Source organism: Helianthus annuus, chromosome 13 (assembly GCF_002127325.2).
Source record: "Helianthus annuus cultivar XRQ/B chromosome 13, HanXRQr2.0-SUNRISE, whole genome shotgun sequence".
Taxonomy (NCBI): domain Eukaryota; kingdom Viridiplantae; phylum Streptophyta; class Magnoliopsida; order Asterales; family Asteraceae; genus Helianthus; species Helianthus annuus.
In genome coordinates, this window is record NC_035445.2 from 62,719,705 (window position 1) to 62,740,637 (window position 20,933).

Consider the following 20,933-nt stretch of genomic DNA (forward strand, 5'->3'; position numbering starts at 1 on the left):
TCATATGGGCATAATAGTCAACATTTAGGCATTTAACGGAAATATGCATATGAATCGGATAACTAATGAACCAAGTCGTATAATCACAGAGGGTTATACTTATATGAAACCTGGTCCTATATAAGCTCTAAGGCATTTCTATACTATGCTCTAATTGGTCAGAACTGAAAGTCAAAGCAAAAGTCTACTTTTGCGACTTTCGGTTCCGAACCGAGCTTAAACTAAAAATTGTCGAGTTGAACATGTTTAGACATGTTCTTACATTAATTACCAAGTTATATTAATGACAAAACAGGTTGCATAGCTTCTACATTGCTAATTATGCATTAATTTGAAAATAAGCTTTCTGTTGACTTTTTAAGATTAAGTTTGACTCGACAATTGACCTAGTTAGAGTGGGAATCAGAGAGTGCCCTTTTAAGGGTTTATTGCCCATATAATTACCAACTCATAGGTACTTTCAATTTGGAATTTGACTAAACAAATTAAGATTAATGACGAAGTCAAATCTTAATTACGACGGTTTTACTTTACGCTAAATAACTAAGCTAAACCGAATTAAGAAAGGTTAAGTACACTTACAATAGTCCTAAGCACGACTAATGATCACTAGGAAAGGTGCTTGAGCTCCAGGAACCTCCAGAAATGAAGTTGTGAAGCTTACAAGTGCATGAGCAAATGAAGAACCCAACTCATGGCCTTTATATAGGTTTCTTAGAGCTTCAAGATCATTCCAACAAGGTCTACAAGTGTTATGGGATAATTCCAAGTGTCCCTAGGCTCTTTAAAACCATCAAACAAGCCCATAGAATCAAAAACAAGTGTTTAAAGTCGGTTACACAGCTTTAACAGGCAGCTGTGCTTATTTTCAGCATCTGGGGAACTCATGCGGCCCGCGTTAGGACCCTTACAGGTCTTACGCGGCCGGTATGGATGTCCTGTCCGGTCAACAAGTTTCCCTTATTTGCAATTTAGGTCCCTGGTCCTTCCAAACTTGATTTTTACATGGTTTCTTGCACTATTAACCCCCAAACTTGACTTTTAAGGACCCCAAGTCATAAACCAACTTTGTTAAGTCCCCTTTTATTCATAAGATCATCGAAAAGCCTTAAATTTCAACATTGACGCTTTTAACCCCTCGTATACGAATATTGCCATAACTTTCTCATACGATAACGAAACTTTATGAAATTTTTATCACACATTCTTTTGAGTATAATTAATCATTACAAAGCTTCGGGTTCACTAAAAGGTCAATCAGAGGTATACTTTAAACATGTTGACACATTTAACCCCTGTAGTTTGTAATTCCTCACTTTCTTTCACAATTAGTTTCGTATGATCCATGACTCATTCGTTTAAGGGTATAAACATCATGTAGGGCTATTTTAAAGTATATTTATTCATTTTTGACACTTTGAACCCTTATATTCACATACTTTCCTTGTTTGTCAACTTTAGTCCCTCTAAAGTAATCTTTTACACATTTAAAGCTCATGACACGTGTCGATACATTATTGGACATGAATTTTCGAGGTGTTACATCCTCACCCCCTTAAAAGAAATCTCGACCTCGAGATTTACTGAAACAAATGAGGGTACTTTTCTTTCATTAGGGATTCTACCTCCCACGTATATTCGGGACCTCTACGGGCATCCCATTTGACCTTCACAATAGGCACATGCTTCCTCCGAAGCTTCTTAACCTGTCGATCCTCGATCGACAAAGGTTTTTCCACGAATTTCAAGCTCTCATCTATGTGGACATCTGTGTGCGATATGACTAGTGACTCATCAGCTAGACACTTCTTTAAATTGTAGATGTGGAATACATTGTGAATACCACTGAGCTCTTCAGGTAAGTTTAACTTATAAGCCACTGATCCTACACGTTCGATAATCTCGAATGGTCCTATATACCTTGGGCTTAACTTACTCTTCTTACCAAATCGCATCACTCCCTTCCAGGATGATACTTTAAGCAAGACTTTATCACCAACTTCAAACTTTAGAGGTTTTCGCCTTTTAACTTACTCTTCTTACCAAATCGCATAGCTTTTCTGCCTATCCCTGGCAGCTTTCAGGCGGTCACGAATCTGGACAATCTTGTCTGTCGTTACGAGGACTATATCCGGTCCTGATAACTGAGCTTCTCCTACTTCTGCCCAACAAATAGGCGTTCTGCACTTTCTACCATATAATGCCTCAAAAGCCGCAGCATGAATGCTTGTATGGTAGCTATTGTTATAGGAGAACTCGACCAAAGGCAGGTGGTTATCCCAACTACCACCTAAATCATTTACACATGCACGAAGCATGTCTTCCAATGTCTGAATGGTACGCTCACTCTGCCCGTCCGTCTGAGGATGGTAAGCCGTACTAAAATTTAAGCGCGTGCCCAAAGACTGTTGGAAACTTTTCCAAAAATGCGATGTGTATCTAGTATCTCTGTCGGAGATAATAGATACTGGTACGCCATGAAGAGCTACAATCTTATCTACGTATAATTGGGCTAACATGTCGGAGTTATAAGTCTCCTTAATGGGTAGGAAATGTGCTGACTTAGTCAGTCTGTCTACTATCACCGAAATAGTCTCATTTCCTTTCTTTGTCTTTGGCAACTTGGTGATGAAATCCATTGTCACCATCTCCCAATTCCAGGTGGGGAGCTCAGGCTGTTGAAGCAAACTTGACGGCTTCTGATGTTCAGCTTTGACTTGCGCGCACGTCAAACATTTAGCTACATAGGCAGCTATAGACTTCTTCAAGCCTATCCACCAGTAGTTTGCCTTCATATCCTGGTACATCTTATCAGCTCTAGGATGAACGGAATATTTAGAACTGTGGGCTTCCTGGAGGATAACATCCCGAAGTCCTCCATAAACTGGAACCCATATTCGTCCATTTAACCTCAGGATTCCGTCCTTGCCATAGGATAACTGTTCTTCAGTTACTCCTAACTTTTCCTCAGGGTAGTTAGCTTCTAGCACAGATTCCTTCTGCGCAGCTAACAACCTTTCATTCAAACTGTTCTTTATCTCAATGCTCTTAGCATTGATTCTTATAGGCTTTACTCCCTCCTTTCTACTTAAGGCATCGGCAACCACATTTGCCTTGCCTGGATGGTATCTTATCTCACAGTCATAATCATTCAAAGTTTCCATCCAACGTCGCTGCCTCATATTCAAGTCCTTCTGATTGAACAAGTGTTGAAGGCTTTTGTGATCAGAATAGATCACACACTTGGTTCCATACAAGTAATGCCTCCGTAGTTTTAGTACAAATACAACGGCACCCAACTCCAAGTCATGGGTGGTGTAGTTCTTCTCGTGCACCTTTAACTGGTGTGAAGCATAGACAATGACCTTGCCTTTCTGCATAAGCACACAACCCATACCGGTGTGTGATGCATCACAATATACCACAAATTCATCAATTCCATCAGGCAACGTTAATACTGGAGCGTTGCTCAACTTCTACTTCAGAATATCAAAAGACTGTTGCTGCTTAAGCCCCCAATCAAACTTGCTATTCTTGCGGGTGAGTAAAGTCAGGGGTGCTGCAATTCTTGAGAAGTTTTCAATAAATCGCCTATAATATCCTGCCAGTCCTAGAAAGCTGCGAATCTCCGTAGGCGTCTTCGGCTCTTGCCAGTTCATGACAGCTTCAACCTTAGCGGTATCTACTTGAATACCATGCTCGCTGACAACATGTCCAAGAAATTGGACTTCACGAAGCCAAAATTCACACTTCGAGAACTTGGCATAAAGCTTCTCCTGCTGAAGTAGTTCCAGAATACATCGAAGGTGCTTCTCGTGGTCAGCTTGGTTCTTTGAATAAATCAGAATGTCGTCAATGAAGACGATTACAAATTTGTCCAAGTACGGCTTGCAGACACGATTCATGAGATCCATGAACGCCGCTGGTGCATTAGTGAGCCCAAAAGGCATCACTAGGAACTCGTAATAACCATAACGAGTCCTAAACGTAGTCTTGTGCACATCTTCATCTCTAACCTTCAGTTGATGATAGCCTGGCCTCAAATCGATCTTAGAAAAGTAGCTTTCCCCTTGTAACCGATCGAACAGATCGTCGATCCTGGGCAAAGGGTACCTATTCTTGATAGTAACCTTATTAAGCTCACGGTAATCGATACATAAACGCATCAATCCATCCTTTTTCTTGACAAACAGGATTGGCGCTCCCCAAGGAGATGAACTAGGTCTTATAAAAGCTTTGGCTAACAAATCATCTAGCTGCGTCCTCAATTCCTTCATCTCTGTTGGTGCTAACCTATAAGGTGCTCTTGCAACGGGCGCCGCTCCAGGGATGATGTCGTTCTGAATTCGACTTGCCTATCTGGTGGTAAACCAGGTAGTTCTTCAGGAAATACTTCAGGGTATTCAGAAATGACTGGAATATCTTCAACCTTGGGCTTCTGCTCATCAATAGTCACTTGTGCCATATAAATGACACAACCCTTCTTCAGACACCTAGATGCCTTGAGAATAGACACTTGCCCAGGTAATCCATACCGGGTATCTCCTTGAATGGTAAGTGACTCACCAGATGGAGTCTTGACCACCACTTGCTTTTTGTTGCAGACTATCTGGGCTTGGTTATTAGATAACCAATCCATGCCTAAAACTATGTCGAAACCGGCTAACTTCAAAGGAAGTAAGGACAAAGGAAAAGTGTGGTTCCTAATGGATATAACACATCCATCTAACACGGTTGAGGCTGTTTCTATGGTTCCATCAGCTAAATCTACCTCATATTTCACACTTAAGGTTCTAATAGGTAGGTTTAACAACTTACAGAACTTATCATCAACAAAAGATTTATCTGCTCCAGAATCAAATAACACTCTTGCATAAACATCATTAATGAGGAAGGTACCTGTGATCACGTTGTCGTCCTGAACAGCTTCTTGTGCATCCATCCGGAAGACCCTTGCATTGGTCTTCTTGGCTTCCTCAGGCTTTTTGGCATATTTGGGGCAGTTGGTCTTAATGTGCCCTTTCTCATTGCAGTTGTAACATGTGGCATCTTTAATCTTCTTGCAATCAACAGTCTTATGCTCTTTAGACTTGCATAACCCACATGCAGGTGATCCTGATTGAGACTTGGTCTCAATCCTGCATTTTCCAAAGTGGCGTTTTTGGCAAGTCGTGCACTTTGGCTTTTCCTCTGATCGCTGATTGCCTTTGTTGGACCCAGACTCTTTCTTGTGGTCCGTGTTACCTTTGTGCTTCTTATCAGATCTTCGTGAGGTATCATCCTCACGCTTCCTCTTACTCTCCTCGGAGTTCTTGAGCGATCTTAGCCTGACCGCATCTAAAGTGAGGGATAAAGATAGATCAGCTGCTGATCTAAAAGTAGCAGGTCTTGTAGCCTTAACACTGGCTTTGATTTTTGGGGCTAAACCCCCAATGAAGCGAGCAATCCTTTTGGGTTCCGGGGTTACCAGATACGAAACCAGTCTGGACATGGTATTGAAACTGGTGAGGTAAGCTTGACAGTCTAGATTCTTCATCACCAATGATAAGAAATCTGACTCAATCCTTTCAACCTCATGCTAAGGGCAGTAATTCTCCTTAATGAGAGCAACGAACTGATCCCATGACATATTGTAGAGTGGGATCTTCCCAGTAGCTTGAATGAGAGACTTCTGCCAAGCTAATGCCTCTACCTTGAATGATTGGGATACATGCTTCACTATATCCCTCTCAGCACAACCGCTGATATCAACAATAATGTCCATTTCATCCAACCAAGTCATACAATCAATTGCCCCTTTCTCCCCAGTGAAATCCCGGGGTTTGCAGGAACAAAGTACTTATAGGTACAGGACTTGGTACGCGGTTCTCCATCGAACACTATCCTCTTGGATGGAACACTGTGTTGGTTTGAAGAATGTTGAACATCCTCTTTCTTGGGTTCATCTTTCTTAGAGGGTGGCTTGCTATGAGCTTTTGAATGAGTTTTAGGGACAGATTTAGAGTGGGGTACTGAAGAGGTTCTACTATGCGTCCCACTAGATTCATTATACTGTCGCTCCATAGCTTTTGCAACAGCATTATCTATCAGTGCTTGCAGTTCTGCTCCGATCACATGTATCTTAGTATTTTCATGGTTTTCCACCGGATGACTGCTTCCCTCTTCTGACCTAGCCATGTAGATTTAATTGCTACATAAAATCAAATAAGGACAAGGTTTATCTGGGAGCCTATACAGTACTATCGTTCTTAACGATTTATTAACCATGGTTTTAATAACTATTTTTGGTTAATTTGCTAAATATATATACATATTCGGGATCTTTATTATAATCCCTAATTATAATTTAATAATAGCACAAAAGGCAAATCACATGGACAGATTTAATTTATAAACCAAGATTTTTACAGAATCATGGTATTAAGGTTGAATCAAAGTTCATCATCTTTTCTTGACAGGGAGTTGTAGGCTACCACTGTCTTTAGTCCTAGAGGACGTTAATTATAGCCCGTAGGCACTTCATCTTAGAGGGATGATTATTTAAATAAGGAAAATTGGAGTAACCCAATTTAAGGATGACTTATGCAATTTTATCGAATCACATCTTTGTCACTAATGTTAACATATCAGATGTTAATAAGGGTTTGAATCTTTCGAATAGGTTTTACCATCTTAGCCATGTCTGCACGACATTTAGGCTAGGTTTTACCTTTAAGATTCTTTTTAATATTTAACGCAGAACAATCCTAAATTGAGATGTTAACAAGGATCTGAATCTAATTGAGGAACTACCATCTTGGCCCTGTCTTTAGGTGACACATGGCTAGGTCTTGTCCTTTTTAGATTTTTCCATTTTATTATAATGGTAGATCTTATAATAGGAATGATATTTTAAATCTAACCGCTCCTTTAAAATTTAAACAAGTACATGGTTGCCCTAAACGGGACTTCTAACTGAAACGATTTGCCCATGCAAGGGCTAATCAGAAAAATAACAAAAGAAACAAATCAAGAACAAAATAAACGAATTAGGATTAATCCTATGTTCTTTGTCTAGACTCGAGAATGTGCAACTGTGTAACAGACATTAACCACAAAAGGCTAGTGTGTAATTCACTCAGTGTTGGCTCTGATACCAACCTGTCACACCCCGATATTTCCACGTATTACCGGTGGGCCCGGTGGGGAGTATCGTGACGTAGTTGATATCATCATAGTCAAAACAACACAAATTTAAATGCACAGCGGAAGCAGAAAGATAGATTCATTTCAACCAAATAAATTGTAATATTAAGTATCACAAAGTAGTTGAAACAGATCCACAGGCGGATCAAATAAAAAGGAAAACTGTTCAACAGACTTTGACATCTAGAGCTTGCGAGACTTGATTATTGATGCCTGGAGTAGCCAGCCTATTACGTATAGTACCTACACTTAGCCTTTTTGGAAAATACGTCAGTTTACACTGGTATATACAACTTAACTGACTCATTTTGAAAATGTTTAGAAAATTGATTTGAATGCACTTAGGCAAAAATATCTTTTATAACTTGGGATAATTATTTAAAAAGTAATCTTGTATACAGTTTTACTTATTTGTCATCTATCAGGGCCGGTTTATAGGGCCAGTCTAGATTAACTGACACGCCACAGGTATAATACCCACAAGGCTGATTCCTTTAAGTGGGCTACCAGTTTTTACATAATGCAGCTATCAGGTGTACGCCTACACCCCGTGCTTAGGTCGTGGCCATTTCTTTGAATGATGCCAAGGATATCCGGGACATGGTCATTTAACCCCCAAAATCCATACACCAAATAATACATATTAAACATGTTATGTAAATACATCAATCACAATACAATTTAAATGACTACATACACCCGACCAAGCGATACTTTTATAGTACCGTATCCCAAGCCCGTATATGGAAAATAAGTTAAGTGTATTTACCTGAGCAATGTATAAATCAAATACAGTAAGTGCACGTAGCTTTTACTGGGCTCCTAATCTGGAACGAAGGTTTTTTATAACCTATTAGAATCCTAACGGGTCTTTAATTAAGCTTAGACTTAGACCGGTTAGTTTTCAAAAGGAAGACACGGTTCAAACGCATGATAAAGCGAAGACCGGTTTAGAATGTGGTTTTGACCCGACAAGCTTGTATGCTTGTTTAATATGGGTAACTTAAACACATTCTAGATTTTGAGATGAAAACGATATGGTTTGACCCGTTTCGGCTAATATATGCAAACTAGTTACATAAGCCGATCCGAACACGAAAAGTGCATAACGAGTAACCATAAGAGTCATATACAAGTTTCCTAAGTTAATATGCCTTAAATATGTTGTGACATCAGTAAGATATCTTCTATTATGCCCCATATGAATTTAAACTCAAATTATGCCCCATAAGGGCATTTTGGTCATTTAAAAGGTTATAAAAGAGTTTAAATATAAATCTGAGTTTCGGGGCTGATGTGATTAGTAAAAATACTTAATTTACTAAGTTATTCAGTAGGGTATAACCTATATGTGAAATTTATCATTTCTAACCATACTATGCACCGAAAGGGCATTTTGGTAATTTCACCTATGGTTTAAAGGTCAAATCCGGAATCTGACTTCAAAAACCTTTACTTACTGTTAGAATATAAAACTTTACTTAAAATATCAGTAGGTATCAAGTCTTGCATGCCTAATATGATTTTAATACATACTATGTGTTTAAAACGCTTAAAAAGGCGATTCTGAGCTATTTCCGGGTTCTTAAAGGAAAGCTGATATTTTTACTATTCCAGAAGGCTTAAAATATTCTATTTATCATATTAGATCAGTAGAAAAGGGTTTGGTATCAAAAGGTTTGGTAAAACTCATTTTATAGCTTAAAAGGGTAAAACCGACAACTACCGAAATAAGCTTAGAACTCTAGGTTATGATCAGCCTAAAAATAAATAAAAATCTTCAAAAATCCCAAAATATTATTTTACATCAGTAGGTATAAAGTTTGCTATCAAAAATTGGGTTTAGATAGGGTATATGCTAATTACGCTATTTAATTACTAAAAAGCTTCCTAATTACGCTATTGAGCGTAACTCTTAATCTAGACCTCAAACTGATGTCAAATTTTAGGTACAAGCTTATAAATCAGTAACTAAGGTTTCTACTCTTTTAAATTTTCAAAATTCTTGTTTTAAGGTCATATGGGCATAATAGTCAACATTTAGGCATTTAACGGAAATATGCATATGAATCGGATAACTAATGAACCAAGTCGTATAATCATAGAGGGTTATACTTATATGAAACCTGGTCCTAAATAAGCTCTAAGGCATTTCTATACTATGCTCTAATGGGTCAGAACTGAAAGTCAAAGCAAAAGTCTACTTTTGCGACTTTCGGTTCCGAACCGAGCTTAAACTGAAAATTGTCGAGTTGAACATGTTTAGACATGTTCTTACATTAATTACCAAGTTATATTAATGACAAAACAGGTTGCATAGCTTCTACATTGCTAATTATGCATTAATTTGAAAATAAGCTTTCTGTTGACTTTTTAAGATTAAGTTTGACTCGACAATTGACCTAGTTATAGTGGGAACCAGAGGGTGCCCTATTAAGGGTTTATTGCCCATATAATTACCAACTCATAGGTACTTTCAATTTGGAATTTGACTGAACAAATTAAGATTAATGACGAAGTCAAATATTAAGTATGACGGTTTGACTTTACGCTATATTTTTCTAAGCTAAACCGAATTAAGAAAGGTTAAGTACACTTACAATAGTCCTAAGCACGACTAATGATCACTAGGAAAGGTGCTTGAGCTCCAGGAACCTCCAGAAATGAAGTTGTGAAGCTTACAAGTGCATGAGCAAATGAAGAACCCAACTCATGGCCTTTATATAGGTTTCTTAGAGCGTCAAGATCATTCCAACAAGGTTTACAAGTGTTATGGGATCATTCCAAGTGTCCCTAGGCTCTTTAAAACCATCAAACAAGCCCATAGAATAAAAAACAAGTGTTTAAAGTCGGTTACACAGCTTTAACAGGCAGTTGTGCTTATTTTCAGCATCTGGGGAACTCAGGCGGCCCGCGTAAGGACCCTTACAGGTTTTACGCGGCCGGTATGGATGTCCTGTCCGGTCAACAAGTTTCCCTTATTTGCAATTTAGGTCCCTGGTCCTTCCAAACTTGATTTTTACATGGTTTCTTGCACTATTAACCCTCAAACTTGACTTTTAAGGACCCCAAGTCATAAACCAACTTTTTTAAGTCCCCTGTTATTCATACGATCATCGAAAAGCCTTAAATTTCAACGTTGACGCTTTTAACCCCTCGTATACGAATATTGCCATAACTTTCTCATACGATAACGAAACTTTATGAAATTTTTATCACACATTCTTGTGAGTATAATTAATCATTACAAAGCTTCTGGTTCGCTAAAAGGTCAATCAGAGGTATACTTTAAACATGTTGACACATTTAACCCCTGTAGTTTGTAATTCCTCACTTTCTTTCACAATTAGTTTCGTATGATCCATGACTCATTCGTTTAAGGGTATAAACATCATGTAGGGCTATTTTAAAGTATATTTATTCATTTTTGACACTTTGAACCCTTATATTCACATACTTTCCTTGTTTGTCAACTTTAGTCCCTCTAAAGTAATCTTTTACACATTTAAAGCTCATGACACGTGTCGATACATTATTGGACATGAATTTTCGAGGTGTTCCCGTTTATTTTCGTAAATCATACGAAAATCTTTAAATAATAATAAGGGTGTTACAAGTTGGTAATCAGAGCTCAAGGTTAAAAGAATAAAGTGTTCGGTTCAAGGCTTGATCGCAAATCCGGTAAGTACATGTATGTTAAAAGAACAAAGTAATCACTAAGCAATTCCATCCAATGTCTTTGTCTCATATTCAACTCTTTTTGCCCGAAAACATATCTTAAGCTCTTATGATCTGTGAATATGGTAAACTTACTACCATAAAGATAATGTCTCCAAATCTTAAGGGCAAAAATTATGGCTCCTAATTCCAAATCATGGGTTGAATAATTCTCTTCATGATTCTTAAGCTGTCTAGAGGCGTAAGCTATAACCTTTTGACGTTGCATCAACACACATCCATAACCTAACTTGGAAGCATCACAATAGACTACAAAATCTTCAGTTCCTTCTGGTAATGCTAGTATGGGTGCATAGGTCAATCTTTGCTTAAGGATTCTAAAGGCTTCTTCTTGTTTTGGTCCCCATTCAAACTTAACAGATTTACAGGTTAACTTGGTTAAGGGAATGGCTATTCTAGAAAAATCCCGAATAAATCTTCTATAATAACCGGTCAATCCTAAGAAACTTCTAACCTCGGTTGGTGACTCAGGGGTTTTCCATTTGGTAATCGCCTTGATCTTTGTTGGATCCACATGAATTCCTTCATGATTAACTAAATGTCCAAGAAATTGTACCTGTTCTAACCAAAACTCGCACTTCGAAAATTTAACATAAAGCTTTTCCTTTCTTAATAAACTTAAAAGTAAGTACAAGTGCTTTGCATGCTCTTCCTTATTCTTAGAGTAAATTAGAATATCATCTATGAAGACAATTATGAATTTATCCAAATATGGCTTACATATTCGGTTCATCATGTCCATAAATGCAGCTGGGGCATTGGTTAAACCAAATGGCATGACAGTAAATTCATAATGACCATACCTTGTTCTGAATGCAGTTTTAGGAATATCCTCTTCCTGTACCTTTAATGGATGATATCCTGATCTTAAATCAATTTTAGAGTGTTGGTGCATCCGTCTGTCGTCTACGTCTTGTATCGTGTCTTGTATAGATCATGCTAGATCAGGGCACGAGAATCAAGAAAATGTGTATTAGAGTAATTTCGCTTGAAATGTCATCTTGACACTTTCAAGCGAAATCTCCCAAAGTCCCGATTCCGCTCGAGAGTAACATGTTGATTCCGCTCGAAATATTGTTTCTGATTCCGCTTGAATGTGTTCAAGCGAAATCAGAATGGTTATATATAGGGTTATCTCGAGCGAAATCTTAGATTAGTTCTTTCCGGTTTGCAACGAAGTGCTGCCGAAGTGTCGAGTCGCTGTACACGTCATTATTTCAATACAAAAGACAGTTTAAAGTGTATCGCATGCTGAATTGAACTCAGTTTCTTAGTTTCCGCCTCTGAAACTGAGATAAACTCTTCTGATCGACTCGTTCGGGTCTGAAAACGATCCTACAAGTGGTATCAGAGCTCAGGGAGAAGAGTTCTATACAATTCAGCTACGAATTCTGTTTCTACACCATTTTTTTTCAAAATTCAAAGGTTTTTCACGGTTAAAATTGGCTCAAATGTTCACTGTTCACGCGTAAACATGTTTTGATCAATCCTTAAAAATTTCAGCTTAAAAATTAATCTAAAACTGGTCATTTTGATAATTCCGCTTGAAATGTTCGATTGAATGATGACGTCACAGTTGATTCCGCTTGAAGTTTGGCTTTGATTCCGCTTAAAATTTCGGTGTGATTTCACTTCAGAGCAATATTTCGCTTGAAATTTCATGATGATTCCGCTTCAACTGTGATCCCGCTCCAAAATTATTTGGTGATTCCGCTCTAACTTGAGTTGTGATTCCGCTCCAAATTAGATTGTTATTCCGCTCCAAGTTGCTTTGTAATCCCGCTTGAAAAAGGGTTTCGCTTGAAAAAGTATTAACTGATTCCGCTTGAACCAGTTTTTGGTGATTTCGCTTGAATTGTGAATCTGTTTGAAACTTGGTATTTCGCTTGAAAGGACTGTTTGAAAATTTCTTGAAAACCGAAACATGGACAACAAGGAGTTTTATAATGCCTTTGCTACCCCGGTTACCCCGATGAGTATTGCCCAAAACACGATGTTGGAAAACGAAACAGGAACCATGCAAAAACCGCCCAAGCTTATGAACATTGAGGAATATAAGGGTTGGGAAGGACGATTCGAAAATTGGGTGCAAGCAAACTATTTAGATGCTTGGGAGTGTGTGGAAACAAAGTATATTAGACCGACAAATGACGATGAGGAGGAGGTTCCAATCAAAGACATGAGTGCGGATGATAAACGGAAATACAAGAATGAGAAGATGATGCTAAGTCTGCTACAACAAGCTGTAAAAGAGGATATCATGGTCTTACTCCAGCACAATGGAAGTTCTTATTCAATCTGGAAAGCATTAAGATCAAAGTTTGTTGGTAGTCAGGAAATGGTCAAAAACAAAAAGTCACTTCTAAAGAAAGAGTTTAATTTGTTTCGTGGTTTAAAGAATGAGAGTACAAAACAGATTATTGAGAGATACTGCAATTTGTTAGTGAACATGAAAAGGGTAAGCATTAACAAAGATAATGAGGAGTTGATTGAAAAGTTAGCGGATGCTTTACCACACGAAACATGGGGAACTTATTTGATGATGCTAAGGAACAAGAAAGGATTCAGTAATCTGACACTTAGCAAATTCATTGAAAAGTTGGAGGCTCATGAAATGGAGCAGATCAAGATTTCTAGGATGAAAGTTTTTGATGGTGAACAAGATATAAGTCTGTATTACAAAGGAGGTTTGAATGAGAAATCAACCAACTTGTCACCAAAAGTTGAAACTGCTTACAACGCAAAGAACTCATCTGGAAGTTCATCAAAAGGATCAAACAGCAACACAAGTTTCTCATCATTTCCATCATTTGATCCGAACGTTTTAACATCTAGAAATGGCAAAAAGCTTCAATGCAATATTGTTCTGAATATTGAAAATGATCAAGAATATTCCGAGGAATTAGCTTAAAGCCATATGTCTTTATTAGGAACTGTTCTTGAATCTTATGGTAGTTTTGTTGCAGGTCGAATCGGGAATCCAATGTTGACCAAGGAAGATTATGACCAGATAGATGCTGAAGAGATGGAGCTGATGGACATAAAGTGGTGTTTGGCTAGCGTGTTGAGGAGAGCTGAGAAATTCAAACAAATCACAGGAAGAGATGATCTTCATGAGGCGAGTGTTTCTACTTTGGGTTTTGACAAATCTAAAGTTACTTGTTTTCGCTCCATGGAAAAAGGACATTTCAAGAGGGAATACACAAACCGCGAAGCAAGTGGAGCTCAAAATCCGTTCAACAACAACAATGATTACTACAGGAAGGCCATTTACCATCAAGTTGCTCAACAACCATCTCAACAACATCAACATCAACATCAACCACAAACTGCACATGGAAGGAATGTGATTGATGATTCTTCAAAAAGAGCGTGTGTGGTAAATCAAAATGAACAGAAGTCATCAACTGGGTTTAACTGGGATAAGTATATTGCATCTGATGCTAAAGCATGTGTGATTAATCAAGACGATGAGAAGTTACCTGAAGGGTTTAGTTGGGAAAATTTTACTTGGGATGATTATATTCCTGATCAAGCTACAGCTCACACAGCTTTTGTTGCCAGGATTGAAGAAGACAGTGATGATGATGGTACTAAATACTGTGTAAAAAGAATGGCACAACACTTGAAGATGATGGTAGAAAGTGACAGTGAAGATGAGAAAATCAAGCAGAAAAAGAAGAAGGTCAAGACCCCGGTGAGCAGTGATGATGAAACTCCGGTGGTTCGAAGAAAGGTGAAAGAAGTTCCAAAGTTCAAAATTAATGAAGATGTTATTGCGAAAGAGATTCCTGTAAACTGTGAAACCTGTGTGATTTTGAAGAAGAAAAATAGTGAGTTGGTAAACAACATGAACAGGTTAAAGGAATCTTATGATGTGCTCAACAAAGCAATGAATATGTACAATGATTCAAATGAAGAGCAAGCAACAGCATTGAAGACACTTCAGGGAGCATTTATGACGAAGTAGAAAGTGGTGAACAACTACATCGAGAAGTGTGCTGCTCTTGAACAGAAACTGGAGTTGCAAAGAATTGAAACTAAAAGAGTAAATCGTTTATTGAAAAGTTACTTATGTACTTCTTATGTCATTGACAGGATTTATCCTACTGTTAAAGGCATGAAGGCATTCGAAGAGGATAAAGTAACAGAAGAACAAACTGAAGAAAAGACTCCAGGAAAGAAAGAAGACTGAAAAGAAGATTGACACGAAGAAAAAGACTGACAAGAAAAATTCTGGTAAGAAACAAGGTGTCAGTTACAACAAGTGTCCACCCCCGCTGGAAAATGTATATTTGCCCAGAAATCCGAATTCTGAAAGAGTCCAAAAGGCAACGAATTTGCAATGGGAGTCGGAGTCCTCAGTCAATTTGCCAGAGAGTATTAATGTCACGTTTACATCGTCTGACACTGATCAACAATCTCAATTGATGAAGAAAGTAGTGGATCATGTGTTAGACAATGATGAAACTGTGGAGTCAAAGTCGGAGTCGATGTCGATGTCAGAGTCAAAGTCTGAGTCCAGCACTCCGAGTCAAAATGAAAAACAGGGCAGAATAGTGTATGACAAAGAATTCCTGTTATCAAAATCTAATTTGAGTGATGAAACATTTAAAGTAGCTTATACTTTAAATGATTCGGACAAATTATATTCTGATGAGGAATTTCCAATAAGAGGTGTCAAAACTGAAATGATAAAAAAGGTTTTCAAACATACAGAAATTAACATTTCTGAAATAAAAGATTTAAATCTTACTGATAAACCTAACAAATACACCTCAAGAGTTAAGCAAAGAGAAAACAAGAAAAAAGGCTATGGTTCTGGTTTTCAAAAGAAACCTAACCATGGTAACTTCAAAAAGAAAGGTCTTGGTTTTACTCCAACAGAAAAACAGAAAAATGAAAAATATGTTTGAAATTTTAAATCAAAAATGAATTTTATTTCAGGAACTAGTTCGGAAGAAGAAATGAAAAGCCCATTCTGGAAGCAGTCAAACAAGGAATTTCTTGCAAAGAAGCAAGAAGAGAAGAAAATTATTGAACAGAAAAAGAGAACTCGCACCTGTTTCAAATGTGGAAAAACTGGTCACATTGCTTGGAATTGTTCACAAGCAATTCAATCAAAACAGGGAGTTTACAAACTAAAAGAAAAAGTGACTAAGTTTGAACCACCAATAGACAGAACCAAACTTTTCAAATATTAATTTGAAATTGGTGAATGTTCAAACAAGTTTTACAAGAAGAGAGCTAGATCTGACAACCAGAAATGGGTTATTAAGAAGTCTGGTAATAGCTCCAGCAATGATCCTGATAAGTCAAAATCAGAGGAGCTATCTTCTGGCGATGAATCTGATTCCACAAAATTAGAGGAGCCACAGGTTGTTTCAAAAGATGAAAAATCAGTTCCGACTGTGGATGATGCAGATTTTCCACCACTTCGGGCTGAAAATTTTAAAAAGAAAGTTGGTAAGGTTGAGATATCAAACCAATTTTATAATGATAAAAAGTTTTTGATGTGGACAAGGCTTTTAACCCCACTGTAAACATATGTTTGGAAAAATGATTGATCGAAAAGTCAAAGGGGTTAAAGAGTTCTATGAAAAGAAAAGGGGAGGTAAGAAACTGAGTATTGATGACTCAGTAACACCCAAGGCTGGTCAGGCTTGGGTGGATATATTCTTTTTTGACTAGAAACCTGACTTGCCAGAGCTCCCAAGTTGGTAATCGCGGAGCATGAATCGACATCTTTATTAGAAAAAGAGTTTTGAAAATGTTTAAATTTTGGCAAGTCATATTGCTAGAATTGCCAGAGATCCCAAGTTTGTAATCGTGGATCAGGAATCGGCATCATTCTTAATATTTGATTGATTGTTGTTCAAGTAGTACATAGGTTTGTTTGTGCATACTTGCAAATGGTAAATCAGGGACATTAATTTGTACTTGATTTTCTACAAGTGATTGAAGACAATATGATGAACCACATCCCCGTTCCTACAAATGGTTGATACACAAACTTATTTTCCGAAAAAAACCGTTTTGATTAAAACAAACTTAAGTGTTTTGAAATCTAAATGGGAGTTAAGATTGTTTATGCCTAGTGGATGGCGAAATGAGGCGATTCGATATCGGTTGTCAATTTCTGTACAGTTTGTTTTCAAATTTCTTTAAATGTGTTTGCATTTTAGGGGGAGTAGAAAAATTTCAGAAAATCTAAAAACATTAGAAAATTTGAAAAATACAAAAACATGATAAAATCAAAAATGAGTTTTGTTGTGAAAAAGAGGAAATGATAGTACATCAGTGGACTATCACAAAATGCTAAAGAAATGTAAAGTAAAAGTGTGATAAACAATCTCACTGTGGATGTGTCAGTAGGTTTTTGCACATTTAGTAGATTGTGACGAGATATAAACCTAAATTCAAACTTGCTTATCTCATGGGTAACATGTCTTGGATATATGGGTAACCCCCGAAATCTTGTTTGAAAGATCCCTCTTTCTAAGATACTAGGTCTTTATACTCAGTGATATCTGGGGTATTATCCCGGGACTTCTAATTTTGCGGAAGCAATGGCCTAGTCCCTGTATAATACTTTGCAAAATGCTTTGAAATATAAGCTCGCCCTCAGCAAAAATGATTAAACAATAAAATTGATAATCATTGCTGTTGAAGAAAAGATCCTCTAAAGGGGACACACCAAAAGTCGAAGCCGTCATCTCTCTGCGTATACAGAAGTATCGACCTGAGCTCTCACGGCCCTCGCATCTTAACCCCTTTACAGATATCATCTGTGGTATACTCACCTATAAGACTGAATATTGGGATCTGGATACGGGAGTATATTCAAGTAGTGGGACACGCGAATAAGTTTAAGTCTCTAAAACATTAATATCGTATCTCGAAACAGTTGAACTTTGTGTGAAAATTTAAGTGGATCAGTATACTGACAATCTAGGTGAATTGTTTAGAACTTAAAATGAAATGAAGCTTAACGGTGTTGGTGATTCGTCTCAAAAACTGATATGATCCTCTTGCACAAACTCACAAAATTATTGTCTGTAAATATTTCTTTACTATATTCCTTATAATAAAAAATTCCAAAAAGATTTTAGTGTGTTTTAGCATAAATTTTGAAAAATCCAAAAAGATTTTCGACAACTGGTGTTGTAGAGTTGATTTTCAAAATCTCAAGTGCTAAACATGACGAACAGGTTTGGGAAGATTGTGTTTGAAATTTTAAACAATTTATCTTTCAAATGGTCATCAGAAGGTTTTGTAAATGATTTTCCTGCAAGTGGTTCTTCATCAGTTCTACAAGTGGTGTCTATGTATGTTAGATCATTGTTTGTAGACTTTGCCCACAAGTGGTTATCAGAAACTTATGATTTGTGATAGAGAATGTGCAGGAAAGTCAGGTCACAATCTTGGAATGAATTCTGAACTTGTGAAAGCCACACTGCGATCCCAGCTGATTGAGAAGGGGAGTCTGAGTTGCAAAGTGCCAGGTTCTGATCCTGAGATTGTTGCTGCTAATGAATTTAAAGTTTTAACATCAAGAGGGAGTATATGTTGGTGCTGATAAAGAGAAGAGATCAACATTCGAGGGAAGATTAAAAGAGAAGAGAAGATAGAGATTGAGGATACTTACAGCGTCAGATATTTCAAGAGAAGCCCAGTGATTGATAAAGACTGAAGATGCGAAGACTCGACACTAAAGACTCCGTCAACATCCGAGGGGGAGTTTGTTGGTGCATCCGTCTGTCATCTACATCTTGTATCGAGTCTTGTATAGATCATGCTAAATCAGGGCACGAGAATCAAGAAAAAGTGTATTAGAGTAATTTCGCTTGAAATGTCATCTTGACACTTTCAAGCTAAATCTCCCAAAGTCCTGATTCCGCTCAAGAGTAACATGTTGATTCCGCTCGAAATATTGTTTCGGATTCCGCTTGAATGTGTTTAAACGAAATCAGAATGGTTATATATAGGGTTATCTCGAGCGAAATCTTAGATTAGTTCTTTCCGGTTTGCAACGAAGTGCTGCCGAAGTGTCGAGTCGCTGTACACGTCATTATTTTAATACAAAAGACAGTTTAAAGTGTATTGCTTGCTGAATTAAACTCAGTTTCTTAGTTTCCTGCAACACCTCGAAATTTTGTGTCCAATAATGTGTTAACACGTGTCATGAGTTTACACATGGCATTAAATATTAAATAAAGGACTAAAGTTGACAAACCTTGAAAGTATGTAAATTCGAGGGTTATAAATGTCAACGAAGGGTAAATATACTGTATAGTAACCCTAAATGATGCTCGTACCTTCAAACGAATAAATCATGGATCGTACGGAGCGAAACGCGGAAGAAAGTGAGAGATTACCAGCTGCAGGGGTTAATTGTGTCAACATGTTTAATTTATACCTCTGAATGACCCTTTGACGAACCCAAGGCTTTGTAACAGTAAAATATGCTCACTAGAATTCAGGATATAAATTTCGCGAAGTTCCGTTTTAAAACGAGAAAGTTATGATCAAATTCGTATGCGAGGGGTTAAAAGCGTCAACAATAAAAGTTAAGGCTTTTCGGATAGTAATTAAACTAACCGGGGACTTAACAATGCGGGTAAAAGTCACGAGGCCCTTAATCGTAAATAATCGAGGGCCAAATCGCAAAGTTACCCCTTCAGAACCGAAAGGTCAGGTTAATCATTACAAAAGATTTGAAAATCTTGGAATTTAACCCTCAGGCGGGCCGCGTTAATGAAAAAGGTGAGCTAATGCGGGCTGCGCGCCAGTTGAAGATCCGTTTACTGACATAAGGATTGAGGCGGCCCGCGTCCATGTTGTCTGATCTCTAATGCGGGTCGCGTGGGAGTCCCAGATGCAGAAAACATGGGCAGATTCACTAATTGAGCTTGTGAACGATCTTGTGTGCATTTATTGGAGCATGGGCGCCCTCTACTTGCCCCCTAGCACCAAGGGCCACCTGCTGATCATCCATGAACCCTTGTAGGGTGAGTTGTGATGATCTTAAGCTTAATATTTCACTATAAAAGGGCATACATTGTGCACAATTGAAACACACCTCAAAACCTGCATTCTGATCATCTCTGGAGCTCTCAAGCACTCTTCTAACATCCTTAGTCGTGCACCAAGCTTCTGTAAGTATGCCAACCCTTTTATGGCTTAGTTTTTGCATAGTATAGCTTAAAAGTCAATCCGTCGTAATTAACAATTGACTTTGCGATAAATCACAAATGGTCCAGTGGTTTGTCGAATCAAAGATAGTTATATGATGGTAATCAGGTGGGCTTTAAACCCCTAAAAGGGCACCCTCTGATTCCCACTCTAACTAGTTCGAATGTCGAGTCAAACGTGCTTAGAAAAAGTCAATAGAAATGCTATTTTGCGATTTCATGCATAATCTGTAATGTAGGTGATATGTAACCTGTTTAAACACACATAAAACATGATAATAAATATATTAACTAGTCTAAGCTTGTTTGATTCGACCATTTACTGTTTTGACCCGGTTCGGAGCCGAAAGTCGCAAAGCTTTGACTTTTGCATTGACTTCAGTTCTGACCCGTTAAAGTATGATTTAGATATGCCTTAGGACGCTCTTAGGACCAGGTTACATGATGGTATAAACCTCTGTGACCGGTTCGTTGTTTGTCCGAGTCTTTTACACAATTCCGTTAAATGCTTAAAAGTTGACCGTAACGCCCTTTTTAAATTAAAACGAGAATTTCGGACATGTGAAAGGATCATAACCTTAGTTACTGATTTCTAAGCATGTCCCTAAAATTTCACGTCAATCCGAGGCCCAGAATGGGAGTTATGCTAAATAGCGCAAATTACGGAAACTTTAATAATTTAGTAGCGCAATTAGCATAACGCCTATCTAAACCTAGATTTCGACACCAAACCTTTTACACACTGATGTAAAATAATATTTTGGGATTTTTAAAGATTTTTAATTATTTTTGACCTGCTCATAACCTGCGGTTATG